The sequence below is a fragment of the Pleurodeles waltl genome, chromosome 4_2, assembly GCF_031143425.1.
Source record: "Pleurodeles waltl isolate 20211129_DDA chromosome 4_2, aPleWal1.hap1.20221129, whole genome shotgun sequence".
Lineage (NCBI taxonomy): Eukaryota > Metazoa > Chordata > Amphibia > Caudata > Salamandridae > Pleurodeles > Pleurodeles waltl.
In genome coordinates this window covers 347,315,022-347,327,471 of record NC_090443.1, presented here as the reverse complement: position 1 = coordinate 347,327,471, position 12,450 = coordinate 347,315,022, and the positions used below count along the sequence as shown (strand labels likewise).

Sequence of the window (12,450 nt, the reverse complement as noted above, 5' to 3'; positions counted from 1 at the left end):
CCAAATGAGTCAGAAAGATTAATATCGTGACAGGCTTTAGCTTCCACCAAGAACTTGACAAAACGGTTGGTGATTGGCTGTTTACAATTAGTTACTAGTTCTGAAAAACCCTGTGAATACTTAGGGTAGTGAGAGCACCATAGTGTTGTGGACATTAAAAATGCACAACACATTACCATAGGACTTCCTGGTGAGCTGCAATAGTCTGGGTGCGTATATATATACATATATATTTTTTTTATTTCCTATATATCGGTTTAACCATTCTGTGTTAACATTATTTTGAACAATGTGCCCAGGTTACTTTTCACCACACTGTAATCAAACGCTCAGAAATGCTAACTGTTACACAGTGGCTTCAGAATATCTTTATCAAGCTGCCAATTTTACAGTGACAAAGGTTGCTTTTGCAGTATACCTTTCCGTTTAACAAAAAAGGCATGTCAAAGAAGGTTAACAGATATGTGAGGGGCATCAATTGGTCCTTCATGTTTGCATTTCTTCACATAAAATAACAAAAGAACTTTAGTGAAGCATTGAACCTAATTGCTGAAAACAGATGAGAAAGGAAAATTAAGAGAGGGAGCTTCCATACAAAGGAAAATTATACAGGTAAGCTCAACTAAAGCATTTTTCAAAATGTCAAAGGGCCAGATGTATCATTTTTAGAAATAGAGATTACCTAATTGCGATTCTCTGCGAATTGCAGTCAGGTAATTACTATTCCTAATGTATGAAACTCTTAGAGTTTTATTTAGCGATTCCTAGCGGGTTGCAAATCAACCTACCTCATTAATATGAGAGAGGTAGGTCGCAATTTCTAACATACAAAGAAACGCAGAAATCACAGTGATGGTGGTCAGCAGACCACCATATCCGTGATTGCTTTTCAATAAAGCATTTTTTTTTTTTTTTTTAATGCAGCCCATGTTCCTTAAAGGAAAACGGGATGCGTTTAAAAAAGAATAATGGAAAGTTTACTTTAATTTTTTAAGAGTAGGCAGGGGTCCGTGGGACAACTGTCTGCTCTTAAAAAATTATTTCACAAACATTCACAAAGGGGAAGTGATCCCTTGGTGACCGCTTCCTATATGCGAATGGGTTACCCCCTGCTTGAACTATGTGGTAAAATGCAAATGTTTTGCCATCGCATTTCGGTCACAAAACATACTTACATACCGCTACAACTCAGTATTCGGAAGGGACGCCCTGAATACACCCCTTCCTAGTACCGAATCGATATGTATTCTCAATTCCGAATTGCGATACAGTAATGTTGCCAAATTGCAATTTGGAATTCATACATACCCAAATGCATTTTATCGGTTGCAAACGTTTGCGACTGGTAAAATGCATGATACGTCTGGCCTAAAATCACATGAAGTTCTGTGCATTCTTCCGATTACATTTCTAAGGTCAGACGTATCATGCATTTTACCAGTCCTAAACGGACGATTCGCAGAATTGGGCTATTTGCGACCAACAAAGTGCATTTTGGTATGTATGAATTCCCAATTGCAATTCAGTAACATGTTACCATATCGCAATTTAAAAATGCAAATACATACTGATTCGGTGTTAGGAAGGGGTGTGTACAGGGCATTCTTTCCTAGTACCGAATAGCAGCAGTATGTAAGAATGTTTTGTGATCAAAATGCGGTCGCAAAACATTAGCATTTTACCACCTACTTCAAGTAGATAGTAACCATTTGCAAATTGGAAGAGGTCCCCAAGAGACCCATTCCCTTTTGTGAATGTTTGTGAAAACATTTCTATTCTTAAAAAATGAAAAGTAAACTTTTTATTTTTATTTTTTAAACGCATCCCATTTTCCTTTAAGGAAAACGGGCTGCATTTAAAACAAGCATTTGCAATGCAATGGGTCTTGTGTTTGCTCGAATTAGAGCTGTTAGCCTTGTAAATTCCTAACTGGACGTTTTTTTGCCACATAAATTGAAAATGAAAATAAAACAGTTGACATAAGGAAGCCGATTCAAAGTGCAATGGCCACCATGAGCAGGAGCTCAAAGGAGAGGCACAAAAGGAAAAAGAAGTTCACTTGCAGTCAAACGTATCGGCAAATGTGCAGTTATTCATGTAACAGGGTCGATGGCCAAGAAGGTAACAAAACCACCCCAAGGAGGGACAAAAGTAAAGCATTTTCAATTATAACAAAAGATTTTTTTAAAGGCAAGCCCATGAACGAGTAAGAGTGATGGGTGTGTCGTGGGTGTGATTAGAAGCCCACAAAGATTTCAATACGTCAGAGTGCTTGTGCGCTTGACCTAAAAAAAAAACGTGCTTTATTGAAGAGCAATCACAGACATGGTGGTCTACTGACCCCAGCAGGCCACCATCCCTGTGATTTTTGCGTTTCCTAATGGGTTGCAGATTTTGAGACCTCCCTAATTAATATTAATGAAGTATGTTGATTTGCGACCTTCTGGAATCACTAAATGAAACTCTAAGAGTTTCATACATTAGCAATAGTGATTATCTAAATGCGATTCACAGAGAATCGCAGTTAGGTAATCACTATTTCTAAAAATCATACATCTGACCCCTAGTCTGTAATAAGCTAACATTTCTGAGGAAAGGGTAGACTCTATTTTGCAGAAGAATAACGAAGTGTGGTGTAGGGGTTTTGGTTCATGTCTAGCAAATATACACTCAATTATTCTTTAAACAAATGGAGAAATGTGCATTTAGAATGATTTATAGACAAGGAATGTATTGTATTTTCTATGTGAATTAACTTACTCACCTAGCAACTGCTATTGGTAAAAGGTGGTTTGGAGGGGATTGTCTAAGTCAATAGCATATACTACAAAAATACTACATTAGTGCCCGACACACAGTTTATGCACAATCAACTCATTAATAGTAAATGTGCAGTTATGTTGAAACCTTGTTAAATAAATGAAAATCTTGTATAACCGACCTATTATGTACTAATATCAATAATACACTACTTTCTAACTCTGATGGGGTTTGTGGACGAATAGCACGTTGCCCTGTGCTATACTTACAGCATTAAAGACATCCTCATGCATATAGGGTTACAATTTATAATTCTATTTATCACATAGTTGAAATGCAGTTTGTACGCAGCCCACTATGCAATTTGTGCTGCAATGTATTAAGTTGCCACAAAAAGACTGTGCAATAAGTCCTAAAGTGTTTATCCAATTGAACATAAAGGTATTTGTACATGAGCTTGTATAGGGGATATATAGGTGTTCTGCCCTATGGTCATGCCATTGTGCTCATCAGAGTTCATGCACGTGGTCATGCAGGGGTCATGACAATGCATAAGGATACATAACTGTCTGCTCATACATGTGCACACATCTATGAACTTGATATCACACGCTCTGTGATGGTCACAGCACACACGGGTTTCTTGAGAGCATAATCAGAGTAAGATTTCTCTACTATAAAATGGAGGCATCTAAAATACAGCTAGAGGTATTTTGCTCAGCTTAGGCCACCTTTAGATAGGTATTTAGGGGCATATTTATGGGAGGCTTGCGTCGTGTTTGCACCACGCAGCATGGTACATGTGTGCGCAAACTTCTAAGTCAGATTTTTGAGGCTGCGCAAAGCCACTCTGCATGGCTCTGAGTGGCTCCAAAAATCTGGAGTAACGTAACACAGCACAAATAGCTGTGCTCAGTGCTTAATTTGTGCTTGTTGTTTCCGGTGCTGAGAAGCAGCACTTATTTGTGCAGGCCGGGGCTTATTCTTCTGCCTCAAGCATTTGCTGCGAGCAAAAGACACATATGGGAAAGAAGGAGGAAGGGAAAAACAAAAAAGCGTCACAAAGGGAGAAAGTAGAAAGCTGCTGGAGTGAGCTGAAGGGACAGGGAGTGGCTTTGTATGGATTGAAGAGGCCTGAGATGGCTTCAGGATTACGCCGCCTCAGTATTCCGTGTTCCTACATTTAATTGCAGCAGCCGCATGTTTAAGAGGAGGGCTTTGGGCACCGGCACTTTTTTATTTACAAATTAAGCACTGGCTGTACTGTGTTGCTGTGCCCTGGGAAGGCGTTCCATGGGCCTCGCCTGCGTGTTCCCATGCAATTCCCATGGTTTTTGATGTGTTCCCAGAAGTACAAGAACTTGTAAACCTGGGAATGTGTCAAAATCTCAGACCTTCCCAGGAAAGGCGTAACTAGGAAAAATATCTCTATTTTATCTTGTTTATTCCTCTTTCTATGTGTGCTAGAAAGAGGAATATGCCTTCCAGGATTGTTTTTGTGCAGGAAGGTCCTCCTTCCTACACAAAACAAATCCTGCATGCAACACAGGCACTCTTGCACCATGGTGCAAGGGTGCCTGCGTTGGTGTTAGGCAGCCAAAAGGGCACCAGCACAGGGGAAAGGGCAGGAATGCACAGTATTGCCTTAAATACAACACATTTCTTTCCTTTTCCTGTCACGCAGTGCAGCGCAGTAAGGTGAAGACCACATAGTTTTAGTAACCATATACCAAAAAATGGAGTAAGAAATTTGGCAACATTTCAAAGATAGGCAATCAAATGATATAGCATAAATAGAAAAGTTAAGGTATTAAGAGAGAATTAAAAAGTTTAACCGATTTTTTTTCGGAACGCAATGTATTAAGAGGGTTTTTGATTACACTGCACATAAATCAATCATTTCTCACTGTGTAAAAGTCTAAATTTGCCAAGCGCCTGACATGGATGAGCTGCGCGGTTTGTGTTTTACTTCTATATGAAGGTTGATAATTGATGGCTTGGTTACACACTTGTGTGGGTCTTCCTTTTAGGGAGTAGAGATGGCAAAGGAGACAAATTATTTTTATTTATGTCTTTGAATGGGTCACCCACTACACAATTCTGCACATACTGGGACAGAGCCCTGTGGTCATCCGTCAGGTGCATTAACTATAATTTGGCGGACGCATGAGTGACACACAATGTATCGTAAATCCCACTGGAGACCGAGAGCAGACACTCGATACCCACTTTCCTATAACCAGAAAACCACAGAGGGCAAGGTTAAGTGCACCTTTGTGTTCATGGGGAGACGTGCCTCTTGCAGAAACCAAAACTCCCTGGGGGCTGGCTGCAGAAGAAAGGCTACCGGCATAGACAAACGTTGCAGAGCCATGGGAAGTCACGCGCCCCTCCGCCTGGTATGTTCTTTCTACCTGTCGTACCCTGGGGTTGCTGCGCTGTAGCTCCACCCGCCTTTGGAAAGACCCGTCTGTAAATGTTTCCCCAGCTCTTTAATTGTCATTCGCTTCCGTCTTTCAGTGTTCCCTTCAAAGGTATGTAAACATGTTACCTAAACAGGAAGGCGAAGCCAGACCTTGTGAAAGCGGCGAGGAATCCTGCCAGGCTGCCTTCAGCTAGCCTCTGTTTACCGAGCGAGCAGTCGAGGCCTCGGCTTTTCTGGCTCGGCCTACCTCGCCTAACAGGAGTCCTAAAAACATTATTAACCGTTAGGCCCTAACTGAATGGCACACAGTAGTTTAAAGAAGAAAAAACATAAGGACCTCACCTTGGATGTAGAAAGATTAAGCCACAACAGCTCCCATCTCCCAAAAATCCGCTGTCCAAAGCGCGAGGGGCATGGCGTCGAAGCAATGCCCTTGCAACACTGAGTTACACATACCGAGCTCACTGGTAAGAAGATTGCAATAATCCCCTCCACAATATGGGGCAGCTTGAGCAGTGACTATAAGCACTGTTGCAGAAAGGAATGTACAGGAAGAGGCCACATCCAGCATGCGACGACCTTTTTCAGGAAACGTAGTGATTTATTATGTTTTCGATGGAGCACATACAAAACAAATGCAACAAAAAAAATAACACTCGCTTTTTGTAATAGTATGTCCTATTACCAAATCATGCAAATGAGGTAGCTGCCATGATCAATTAGGATATGAAATTATGAAAGGTAGCTGCTGACTAAATCTTGTTAGGCAAATAGTACTTGACTAAGCAATAAAGCGGAGGGTGTGAAGATCTGTCAGAGTAGAACTGGGTTATTGATGTCAACGAGGGCTTATATAGGTGAGATTAGTAACGCTAAAATGGGATTGGAAATAATTGAGATATTGTCCTGAAGCTCCCTGGATCAGTAGATTCCCAGTGTGGCTAAGAGAGGGGCGGCAAAAGCTGGTCCAAGGAGGGCTTGAGCCACGCCAGATTTTCACGATATTCATGTGAGATAAATGTAAATTTTACAAATGTTTAGCAAATTTGTTGCAATTTTTATTCAGTGCGGACATGGCCCAAAGGCATCAGAGCGCTCTACAACGCACACGTTACAGGGTTACATTAATAGTAGTGAGGCTCGAATGATTACTTCATTGTATGCATATAGGAATTACTACAAGAGACAGTTAAAGCAATAGGACCGAGGACATGAACAGTTAAATGAAGAAAGATCAGGGCACAGTGGAGAAAGTAAATAATCCTAATCGAGGAAAAATTAACCAAGATGTCTGTCAAATAGTAGGAGCTTCAGTTCCTTTTTCAAGGTTGCTAGGCAGGTGGCTAAATGGAGTGAGGGAGACAGAGAGTTGCAGATTCTAATGGCACTATCAGAGAAATACTGGTTCATGTATTGTTCTTGCCAGGAGGAGGAGGATCCAGGAGCAGGGATTCAGCATTTCTGGAACCCCTATTTGCTCTGGAGATTTTCAGTTTCTCTTTTAGATGGGGTGAGGGGGTGTGAGGAGGAGTGCTGCGCTATGTATGCAATGCCAGCAATTTTGAATTGGGCCCATGCTTCAATGGGAAGTCTTTGGATGGTTAGCAAGGCAGGGGAAATGTTGTCACATTTCTTGAGACCTAAGACGAAGCATGCTGCAGCATATAGTTTTGTTCTTAGTGGGCCTAGGTGAACTTTGGGAATGCCCAAAAGAAGGGCAATTCCACAGACTAGTCTAAAGAGAACAAGAGATGGCACCACTGTTTTAAGGTCTTGTTCCAGAATCAATTGTCTGATGCCCCAACGCTGCCTAAGTTGGTGCTGTGCGCTGTTGGCAATGGCTGCTATGTGGCTGTGAAGATTGAGATGATTATCAAGGATGATGGCAAGTCATCTAGCACTCTTGACAATAGCAGTGCAGCCTTTGAAGGCAGGAAAGTTGGCCATCCATTCTTGAACTGGCTTTTTTGCTTTTTGAATCTTTAACAGAGTGTTTAAAAGCACGGCAACGTCCTCTGGGGATGAGATTTTCAAGTATATTTGGGTATCGTCGGCATAGAGGTGGAAGAGAATCCCAGAATTTCTGAGAATCACACATAGTGGTTCTAGGTAGAGGTTAAAGTGTTGGGGAGAGAATCAAACCTTGAGGGACACCTTGGTGAACGCCATCTGGTCTTAAGAACAAGTTGCCCATTTTCACAATTTGGGAACAGTTGGATAGTTGAGAGGAGAACCAGTTGAGGGCAGATCTTCCACATCCCATGTGTAGTTCAAGAATACGAAGGCCATGATGGTTGACAGTGTCGAATGCAGCAGATAAATCGAGGAGGACCAGGAGGGAGTGTAGGAGGCTGGACTGGCTTGTAGTGAGTACCAAGGGGTACTTGCACCTTGCACCAGGCCCAGTTATCCCTTATTAGTGTATAGGGTGTCTAGCAGCTTAGGCTGATAGATAATGGTAGCTTAGCAGAGCAGCTTAGGCTGAACTAGGAGACGTGTGAAGCTACTACAGTACCACTTAGTGTCATATGCACAATATCATAAGAAAACACAATACACAGTTATACTAAAAATAAAGGTACTTTATTTTTATGACAATATGCCAAAGTATCTTAGAGTGTACCCTCAGTGAGAGGATAGGAAATATACACAAGATATATATACACAATAGCAAAAATATGCAGTATAGTCTTAGAAAACAGTGCAAACAATGTATAGTTACAATAGGATGCAATGGGGAAACATAGGGATAGGGGCAACACAAACCATGTACTCCAGAAGTGGAATGCGAACCACGAATGGACCCCAAACCTATGTGACCTTGTAGAGGGTCGCTGGGACTATTAGACAATAGTGAGAGTTAGAAAAATAACCCTCCCCAAGACCCTGAAAAGTGAGTGCAAAGTGCACCAAAGTTCCCCTAAGGACAAAATAGTCGTGTTAGAGGGAAAATGCAAGGAAAACACAAATCAGCAATGCAACAACGATGGATTCCTGACTGAGGGTACCTGTGGAACAAGGGGACCAAGTCCAAAAGTCACAAGCAGCTCGGAGATGGGCAGATGCCCAAGAAATGCCCGCGGTTGGTGCAAAGAAGCTCTTACTAGGCTGAAGAACTGTGAATACTGCAGGAACGACAAGGGCTAGAGACTTCCCCTTTGGAGGATGGATCCCCCACGCCTTGGAGAGTCGTGCAGAAGTGTTTTCCCGCCGGATGGACGCCAACAAGCCTTGCTACACGCAAATCGTGCGTTTGGCGTTTTTGGATGCTGCTGGGGCCCAGGAGGGACCAGGAGGTCGCAAATTGGACCTGCAGAGAGAGGGGACGTCGAGCAAGACAAAGAGCCCTCACTGAACCAGGTAGCACCCGGAGAAGTGCCAGAAACAGGCACTACGAGGATGCGTGAAACGGTGCTCACCGAAGTTGCACAAAGGAGTCCCACGTCGCCGGAGACCAACTTAGAAAGTCGTGCAATGCAGGTTAGAGTGCCGTGGACCCAGGCTTGGCTGTGCACAAAGGATTTCCGCCGGAAGTGCACAGGGGCCGGAGTAGCTGCAAAGTCGCGGTTCCCAGCAATGCAGCCCAGCGAGGTGAGGCAAGGACTTACCTCCACCAAACTTGGGCTGAAGAGTCACTGGACTGTGGGGGTCACTTGGACAGCATCGCTGGATTCGAGGGACCTCGCTCGTCGTGCTGAGAGGAGACCCAAGGGACCGGTAATGCAGCTTTTTGGTGCCTGCGGTTGCAGGGGGAAGATTCCGTCGACCCACGGGAGATTTCTTCGGAGCTTCTGGTGCAGAGAGGAGGCAGACTACCCCCACAGCATGCACAAGCAGGAAAACAGTCGAGAAGGTGGCAGGATCAGCGTTACAGAGTTGCAGTAGTCGTCTTTGCTACTATGTTGCAGGTTTGCAGGCTTCCAGCGCGGTCAGCGGTCGATTCCTTATCAGAAGGTGAAGAGGGAGATGCAGAGGAACTCGGCTGAGCTCATGCATTCGTTATCTACAGTTTCCCCAGAGACAGAGACCCTAAATAGCCAGAAAAGAGGGTTTGGCTACCTAGGAGAGAGGAAAGGCTACTAACACCTGAAGGAGCCTATCAGCAGGAGTCTCTGACGTCACCTGGTGGCACTGGCCACTCAGAGCAGTCCAGTGTGCCAGCAGCACCTCTGTTTCCAAGATGGCAGAGGTCTGGAGCACACTGGAGGAGCTCTGGACACCTCCCAGGGGAGGTGCAGGTCAGGGGAATGGTCACTCCCCTTTCCTTTGTCCAGTTTCGCGCCAGAGCAGGGGCTAAGGGGTCCCTGAACCGGTGTAGACTGGCTTATGCAGAATTGGGCACCTCTGTGCCCAACAAAGCATTTCCAGAGGCTGGGGGAGGCTACTCCTCCCCTGCCTTCACACCATTTTCCAAAGGGAGAGGGTGTCACACCCTCTCTCAGAGGAAGTTCTTTGTTCTGCCATCCTGGGCCAGGCCTGGCTGGACCCCAGGAGGGCAGATGCCTGTCTGAGGGGTTGGCAGCAGCAGCAGCTGCAGTGAAACCCCAGGAAGGGCAGTTTGGCAGTACCAGGGTCTGTGCTACAGACCACTGGGATCATGGGATTGTGCCAACTATGCCAGGATGGCATAGTGGGGGCAATTCCATGATCATAGACATGTTACATGGCCATATTCGGAGTTACCATGGTGAAGCTACATATAGGTAGTGACCTATATGTAGTGCACGCGTGTAATGGTGTCCCCGCGCTCACAAAGTTCAGTGAATTGGCTCTGAACAATGTGGGGGCACCTTGGCTAGTGCCAGGGTGCCCACACACTAAGTAACTTTGCACCCAACCTTTACCAGGTAAAGGTTAGACATATAGGTGACTTATAAGTTACTTAAGTGCAGTGTAAAATGGCTGTGAAATAACGTGGACGTTATTTCACTCAGGCTGCAGTGGCAGGCCTGTGTAAGAATTGTCAGAGCTCCCTATGGGTGGCAAAAGAAATGCTGCAGCCCATAGGGATCTCCTGGAACCCCAATACCCTGGGTACCTCAGTACCATATACTAGGGAATTATAAGGGTGTTCCAGTAAGCCAATGTAAATTGGTAAAAATGGTCACTAGCCTGTTAGTGACAATTTGGAAGTAATGAGAGAGCATAACCACTGAGGTTCTGGTTAGCAGAGCCTCAGTGAGACAGTTAGGCACCACACAGGGAACATACACATGCACCCCTATGAGCACTGGGGCCCTGTGTGACAGGATCCCAGTGACACATACATATAGGCCACAAACCTATGAGCACTGGGGTCCTGACCAGCAGGATCCCAGTGACACATAACAACCATACTGAAAACATGGTGTTTTCACTATGAGCACTGAGGCCTGGCTATCAGGATCCCAGTGAGACAGTGAAAACAGTGACAAACACCCTGACATACACTCACAAACAGGCCAAAAGTGGGGGTAACAAGGCTAGAAAGAGGCTACCTTCTCACACAACCCCCCCCCCAAACGAAGGACAATAAGGCTAACCTTGGCCAGTTGAGACTTTATTGTCTAAGTGGTGATAAGTAGAGAGTAGCTCTGCAATAGACTGATTACTCCCTTTATCATCCACTATATGGTTACTTCCCTGTGGGGATGTAAACCACCCTGTTTGAAGTTTTTTAGCTAAGCAACAATGTGAAGATGTATTTTCAGAGTTTCTATCAGTAAGTTTTAGTTTAGAGCAGTGGGAAATGTCCACTGAACCTATTTGTAGTGATGGAAATGCCAGACAGGGATGCTGTCTCAGAAAAGCCATAGCTGGGCAAAAACTTTGTCCATCTGGCTGGAAGAGAGAACAGGGATGCTGTTTCTCTTGAGTTGGAGCAGGGCAGGGATGCTGTCCTATGAGCTCCACACTAGGGCAGGGATGCTGTCCTAAGTGTTGTGAGGTAGTGCAGGGTTTCTGCACTAAAGTTTCTCTGGGAGGGTTGGAGGGATGCTCCATGTTAACTAAAATGGTGCTGTTTTTCTCACCAATGTTAGTTATCCCACAGAGAGGTACTTCCACCTCAGGGAGTCCAGCTTTGCCAGCTGATGATTCCCTTGGAACAGGTGCCACCCCAGGAGAGGTTTCTCCCACCACAGGGATGGTATCCTGAATGGTAGGGTGGTTAGGGGATACTGTGATACCCTTTTTACCTGTTGATGGAGAGGGATCCTGAGTTTTCAGGCCTTCTCTCCTTTGCTTTTTCATTTCTGTAGAAATGAGAGGGAACAATTCCTCAGGGATGCCCAGCATGGCTGCATGGGCATAAAACTCTACATCAGCCCAACCTGAGGTCTCTAGGTCATTACCTAAGAGACAGTCTACAGGTAAGCTAGGTGATACCACCACCTGCTTAGGGCCAGTAACTCCACCCCAACTAAACTGAATTATAGCTAAGGGAAGAAACTTAGTGGAGTTATGGACATCAATAATCTTATACTGTTGTCCAATGATGTGTTGATCAGGGTGCACTAGGTTTTCAGTCACCAAAGTGAAACTGGCACCTGTGTCCCTGTAGGCCAAGGCCTCAACACCATTTATTGAAACTGTCTGCCTGTACTTATCCATTGTAAGGGGACAAGCAGCCAGTGTGGCAAGGCCAATGCCACTAGGTGTGACAGAAACTGTCTTGGGACTGATTACATCAGTTTCCACTATGGACCCATAAGTGAACCCAACTACACCCTTTGCTTGACTGTTGCCAGCAGTCCCACCACTAGTACCACTACTGCTAGGGGCACTAGAGCTTGATGTATTAGTGGTGGTAGGCTCAGGGGGTTTACCTGGACAGGACTTATCCCCTGGCCTATGGCCTCTATTTTTACACACAAAGCACCAAGGCTTTTTAATGTGTGCAGGTTGGGAAGAAGAGGAAGAATTTGTTTTATCCCCACCCTCTGAAGAGTGTTTAAGATTTGAAGTGGGATCTTTGGTTTTACCCTTATCCCCATGCTTATCTTGAGATTTTTCACCATCTTTCTTCTTATTGCCATCTTTGTCACCCCCTGTATGAACTTTTCTGTTCACCCTTGTTCTGACCCATTTGTCTGCCTTCTTTCCCAATTCTTGGGGAGAGGTCAGATCAGAGTCTACCAGGTACTGGTGCAACAAATCAGACACACAATTATTAAGTATATGCTCTCTCAGGATTGTGTTATACAGGCTTTCATAATCAGTAACTTTACTGCCATGTAACCACCCCTCCAAGGCCTTCACTGCCTGGTCAATGAAATCAACCCAGT

General features: G+C 44.5%; 1 protein-coding gene across 2 annotated transcripts in view; it reads right to left on the bottom strand.

Moving 5' to 3' along the window:
• Positions 1 to 5,734, bottom strand: part of ABCA4 (ATP binding cassette subfamily A member 4) — a 1,046,570-nt gene extending 1,040,836 nt beyond the window's left edge. For both annotated transcript variants that reach the window (XM_069231419.1, XM_069231421.1), the window contains exon 1: positions 5,528 to 5,734. The gene's annotated coding sequence lies outside the window, so the exon portion shown is untranslated. The remainder of the gene's footprint in view (positions 1 to 5,527) is intronic.
• Between the last annotated feature and the right edge of the window lie 6,716 nt (positions 5,735 to 12,450).